We start from the raw sequence: 6,228 nt of genomic DNA, 5'->3' as shown, positions 1-6,228 counted from the left end.
ATATTCTTTTTTAAGAATTTAATTACCACTTTTGAATCATTTGTGGGTAAGGCAGCAACCTTTACCCATTTGGAAACATAATCCACAGCTACCAATATATATAGGTTCCCAAAGGAAGGAGGAAATGGGCCCATAAAGTCTATGCCCCAAACATCAAAGATTTCTATTTCTAAAATTGGTTTCAAAGGCATTTCTTGCCTTCGAGACACATTACCAGTCCTTTGACACCTATCACATTTATGGACATAAACATTAGCATCCTTGAATAAGGTAGGCCAATAAAAGCCAGATTGCAGCACTTTTGCTGCTGTCCTTAAACCACCAAAATGACCACCATATGGTGAGTCATGACACTGCTGTAAAATTGCCTCTTTCTCTTCTTCCAACACACATCTCCTAATTATCTGATCAGCACATTTTTTAAACATGCATGGTTCATCCCACAAATAAAATCTGCTCTCATGTACCAACTTTTTCCTTTGTTGGTAGCTCAGCTCCTTAGGAAGTTCCCCACTAACTAAATAGTTAGCCAAATCAGCATACCATGGGGTTGTATTGGTTGCAACTAAAAACAGTTGTTTGATGGTCCTCAAGAGTTGAGGCCCATTAAGTGTAAATTGTTCCACAAAACCCATGTTTTGGTTATAAATCACTCCCTTCAACCTTCTTCTTTCCATATAGAGCAACTGTTTTGAATAGTGGACCAGAGCAATACCGAAAGTGGGAATTAAGGTAGACCTGGAGCAAATTTAACATTATCTTTTTCACATATGACTATTGGGTTAGTTTGCTTTGTTCAGGACACCTAAGGCCCATCAGAAGGAACCACAAAATGAAGAGAGAAGAAGGAATGTCGCGCAGAAAGGAAAAAAAACCTGCTGTAGTACAACAGCAGTCAAAGGAAGCAATGGGAAGCTGCCACGTCAGCCACAGGAGAGAAGGTGGAGGTGCTACCTCTGCTACAGTACGGAAGCAAAGGAGCTGAGCAACCAAAAGTAGCCACGTCAGCTGCAGCAGAAGGAGTGGAGGTGCCTCCCTGAATCCGATACTCCTACTCACAAAGGGAACCAAAAGCAAGGGGGACCACTTCCATTTAAGGCCAAGCTGGCAAAAAGCAAGGCTACCATTGGAGAGGATTTAGACAAAGCACAACCCTTGATGAAAGGAACAATGGAGATCAAATGAAGAACCCTATAAAAGGAACAAGCAATCCTCATAAACTAGAGGCGCCCATCCTAGGACTGGTTATTTTTTTTCTTTGTTTTCTTTTTGTAAAAATGCTCACTAGGAGCTAACTTCCTCTAAGTAGGTGAGGGTTCCATAGAAGTAATCCCTTTTGTCTTAGGATAACTTTGTAAGGAACACATATTTTATAAATGAATTTTGAGTTGCTCTTTGGTTTAATTTATTGATTTTGTGAAACCCTTTGGGTTGGCAACCTCGTCCCGGGACCACTCGGTTGATGAAACACTGACAAAGGCGTGTGGAGCATTATCAAGATTCTGGGGTAGTTTAGCCTGAAGAAAGGAGGGAGAAACACCTGGAATGGGGAGCACTGCCATGTGAATCCATGCTCTTTTGAGAAGGCAGCATGGTTTCCTTGCATATAACTCCAAGTACTATGGAGTAACGTGGAGAGTAAGGCCTTATCCTCTGCTTACCTATAGCAAAACAAGGGAAGGAGCAAAATCCACTTGTAAAATATGCTACCAAGCAGGGTTAACCAAAGGGATGAAAACATGGAACCTGTAACACCTACTTGACTTCTTCTGAAATTAATCTTAACTCAAACCTCTATCACAACCTTTTCCTCACGATAACTGAACTGTGTTTTACCAGCTGATGCTCTTACTTTCACTTCGTTGACTGCTCTTGAAGTTACTTAAATTGATGCCTTTTTATTCGATGACCGTGCTAATTCATTCACTGCTCTCATCTGGTTCAGAATGGTTAACATTGTTTAACTAGCTGCCCAGAGATTGCTCTTTGTGAAGCTTAGCTGAGAATAGTACTTTCTTTTATTGCTCCATTTTACAAATTAAGTTTCCTTTAGCGCTTCTTACTTCACAACTGCTCCCTGAGGACGATAAATCTGGGGCTACAACACCCTATATTGCTTGACACGTACGCTTGCGTATAGTTGAAGAAGGTTGCTCTTAGTCAGAGTAGATTACTCCCGTTGGCAATCCTGATTATTACTCTGCACTCTTGCTCTCTGAAAAGATATTCCCGAGCAGCTTTCGGTTCGACCAAGCAATTGGCGCTGTTGCCGGGGTCATTTGGCAAGAAAGGGCGTTTTTAAGGAAACATTTTTGTTGTTTAATTGCAGTCTTTTCGTTTTGATAGACCTCCTCCATTTGTATGAGCACAGAACCTACAGAACTTGAACTGGAAATAGTACTTTTTGATCCAGAACCCGAGAGAACCTTCAGAAATAGAAAAAGAGCTCAAAGGGTGAGAAACATTACAATGGAGGAGGTTGTAAACAATGATAACAATGGAAATCGTAATCATGAGCCTGAACAAGGACCGAATGAAGGAAGAGGGCCATCATTGAATGATATGGCTGCTCCCTTCAGAAATGGTCCAGAACGAGGCTATGTTCCCCCTCCTTTGAATATCCCGAACTTTGAAATAAAACCTGCAATGTTCCAAATGATTATGAACGCTGGTCAGTTCCATGGACTACCCATGGAAGACCCTCACAGTCATTTGGACAATTTCACTGAGATAGTTGATAATTTCAAAGTTCATTGTATTTCGGAAGAAAAAATGCGGATGCGGATTTTTCCATTTTCCTTAGCTGGAAAAGCCAAAGAATGGAGGAGAACATTGCCCCCAAACTCCATCACCAATTGGGAGCAATTGGCGGAACAATTTGTTACCCAATTTTTCTCCCAAGCAAAACAAGCCCAAGTGAGGGCTGATATAGCTTCCTTTCAAATGTATGATGGAGAAAGTCTTTATGAAGCGTGGGAACGCTTTAAAGAGTTGATACGAATTTGCCCGAATCATGGAGTTTCTGATTGGGGCATCATTCACACGTTTTATCATGGCTTAACCCCACCATTGAAAGCAATTGTTGATGCAGCTGCAGGGGGAGATCTTTTGGATTTTACTTATCCAGAAACCTACCAGTTGTTGGAAAAACTTTCAAAAAAACATATTTCATGGCCTTCCACACAACACAGTGCTCCTAAGAAAGCAGGAGTTCTTGAGCTAAGCTCAGCTGATGCTCTTTCAGCACAAATGGCTTCGCTCCAGAACACTATAAAAAACTGGAAACCCATGGAACAGAAAAAACCAACTGAGCAACTTCTCTTGACTCAATCAAGTCAGAGTTGCCCCACTTGTGGAGGTCCTCATGAATATTAGGACTGTAACAATCTAGCTGTTGTGTGCTATGCAGGAAGGTATGACAACAACAACAGGAGCAATGACAACTATCAAGGGAACAATAACTGAGGCTGGAGGAATCAAAATAATGCTGGAGATAGTGGAGGAAACTACCAGAACCGACCCCCATACCCCAGGCAGAACCAACAAAACTGGGATAAGGGTGAAGGGAAGTCCCAATCCTTTGAGACTTCTGTCAAGGAGTACATGAATCAGAACAGCGCAGCAATGCGAAACCTAGAAACCCAAATTGGTCAGCTGGCTGGAGCACTCAAACAGAGGCAACCAGGGACACTCCCTAGTGACACATAAAAGTCGTCTCAGGATAACCAGGAGCATTGTAATGCTATAAGCCTACGAGATGGAAAGACTTTACCAACCCCAGATTTAGTGGCACGACCTCGAAAGCACGAACCAGCAAAACAACCCATAGGAAAGGAAGTTGAAGAAGCCACTGACCCTTCACACCTTGAAGCTCAGACAGGACCAGAAGAGAAGGTCCAGAGAAATGAGTCTGCTGAAATCAAACCGGATGACGCAACACCTGTAGCAGACCTTGGAGCAACAAAAGTCAGTGAACCAGTTTCAGTTCCAACTTATGTGCCCCCATGCAAGAGAAGGAGTGAACTGATTGAGCCTCCTTTTCCACAGAGGTTGAAAAAGCAACACGAGGATAAGCAGTTTAGCCAGTTTCTCGACTTGATGAAACAACTTCACATAAACATTCCTCTAGTAGAAGCTCTGGAGCAAATGCCTTCGTATGCAAAATTTATGAAGGACATTTTGTCAAAAAGAAGAAAGATCGAAGAGTTTGAGACTGAAGCTCTCTCTCAACAATCGTGCAAATACCTGACTAAAATTCCTCCCAAACTAAAGGATCCTGGTATATTCACCATCCCGTGTACAGTTGGGAAGAACTATCTTGGTCAGGCACTTTGTTATCTGGGCTCAAGTGTAAATCTAATGCCAGCTTCCATCTTCAAGCAGCTTGACATAGGAGCAGCAAGACCAACCACAGTCACTCTTCAACTTGCAGACCGATCTATAGCCAAGCCAGAAGGAAAAATTGAGAATGTCCTTGTCCAAGTAGACAAGTTCATTCTACCAGCTGACTTCATCATTTTAGATTTTGAAGCAGATCAAGAAGTTCCAATAATTCTGGGCAGACCATTCCTGGCTACCAGTGATGCTATCATAAATGTCAGAAAGGGTGAACTTTGTATGAGTGTAAACGGAGAAGAAATGAAGTTTAATGTCATGAAAGCAATAAAGTTTGATGAAGATAACACTGAGGAATGCTCTAGCATTTCGATCTTTGACTCGGTCATAAGAGAAGAACAGCAGGAGCATTTGCAGCCAGAGATAGGCATGAAGGACTTTGAAGAGCTGGAAGAATATCTTGCATCCATCAGTTTCCACCAACCCCAGGGAAGGAAAGAAAGGGTCTTTGAATCCTTAAACCGATCAGAGCAGGAGCAAAGACCGAAATTGCCTTCAGTAGAGCAACCACCTACCTTGGAGTTAAAACCCTTACCTGAACACCTGAAATACACTTATTTGGGTAAAGACAACACTCTCCCTGTGATTATTTCTTCTTTGCTAACCCATGAACAGGAACTTCAACTCACAAAAGCTCAAAGATTACAAAGGAGCAATCGGCTGGACCATGGCTAACATAAAAGGAATTAGCCCAACAATTTGCATGCACAAGATTTTGCTCCAAGACCCTGACAGCTCATCTGTGGAGCATCAAAGGAGGCTGAATCCCAATATGAAGGAGGTGGTAAGAAAAGAAATCATCAAATGGCTTGATGCAGGTATAATCTATCCCATCTCAGATAGTAAATGGGTTGCTCCTGTACAATGCGTTCCAAAAAAGGGTGGCATTACTGTAGTTAAAAATGACAAACAAGAGTTAATAGCCACCAAAAAAATAACTGGGTGGAGGATTTGTCAAGACTACAGGAAATTAAATAATGCTACCTGAAAGGATCATTTCCCCCTTCCTTTTATTGACCAAATGCTGGATCATCTAGCTGGGAAAGAATTCTTTTGTTTCTTAGATGGGTATTCGGGATACAACCAAATCCCGGTTGCTCCTGAAGACCAACACAAAACCACTTTTACGTGCCCCTTTGGGACGTTTGCATTCAGAAGAATGCCTTTTGGGCTATGTAATGCCCCTGCAACTTTTCAAAGATGCATGTTTGCTTTGTTTACTGATTTGGTAGGAGAAGCAGTAGAAATTTTCATGGATGATTTTTCTGTCATTGGTTGCTCTTTTCCTACTTGCCTTAACAACCTTGAACAGGTATTGAAAAGATGTGTCAAGAGCAATTTAGTGCTGAATTGGGAAAAATGCCACTTCATGGTAAGAGAAGGCATTGTGCTAGGACACAAAATCTCAAGCAAGGGCCTCGAGGTGGACAAGGCTAAGGTGGAAGCAATTGAGAAGCTACCTCCCCCTACCATAGTAAAAGGGATCAGAAGCTTCTTGGGACATGCTGGGTTCTACAGACGTTTCATCAAAGACTTCTCTAAAATCGCCAAACCACTTTGTGAACTTCTGGAGCAAGACAGGAAGTTCAATTTTGATGAAAAATGTTTGACAGCCTTCCTGGAGCTCAAGTCGAGGCTGGTGTCCGCACCCATCATTCAAAGCCCAGATTGGAGTCTTCCTTTTGAACTAATGTGTGACGCCAGCGATTTCGGCTTGGGAGCAGTTCTTGGGCAGCGAAAAGACAAAGTCTTCAGAACTATTTACTACGCTAGTAGAACTCTTACTCCAGCACAAGCCAACTACACAGTGACGGAGAAGGAGATGCTGGCAGT

General features: G+C 42.3%; 1 non-coding gene across 1 annotated transcript; it reads right to left on the bottom strand.

Annotated features, from left to right (window-relative positions):
* Positions 1-2,915: 2,915 nt before the first annotated feature.
* On the bottom strand, positions 2,916-3,020 carry LOC133296476 (small nucleolar RNA R71). The gene has a single exon (XR_009749509.1). It is a non-coding gene; the product is annotated as a small nucleolar RNA R71 (small nucleolar RNA).
* Positions 3,021-6,228: the final 3,208 nt, after the last annotated feature.

Source organism: Gastrolobium bilobum, unplaced genomic scaffold, assembly GCF_033153095.1.
Source record: "Gastrolobium bilobum isolate Gb01-03AN ecotype WA unplaced genomic scaffold, APGP_CSIRO_Gbil_v1 utg38010, whole genome shotgun sequence".
Classification (NCBI taxonomy): domain Eukaryota; kingdom Viridiplantae; phylum Streptophyta; class Magnoliopsida; order Fabales; family Fabaceae; genus Gastrolobium; species Gastrolobium bilobum.
The sequence above is the reverse complement of the archived record's forward strand: the minus strand, read 5'-3'. Positions and strand labels throughout refer to the sequence as shown.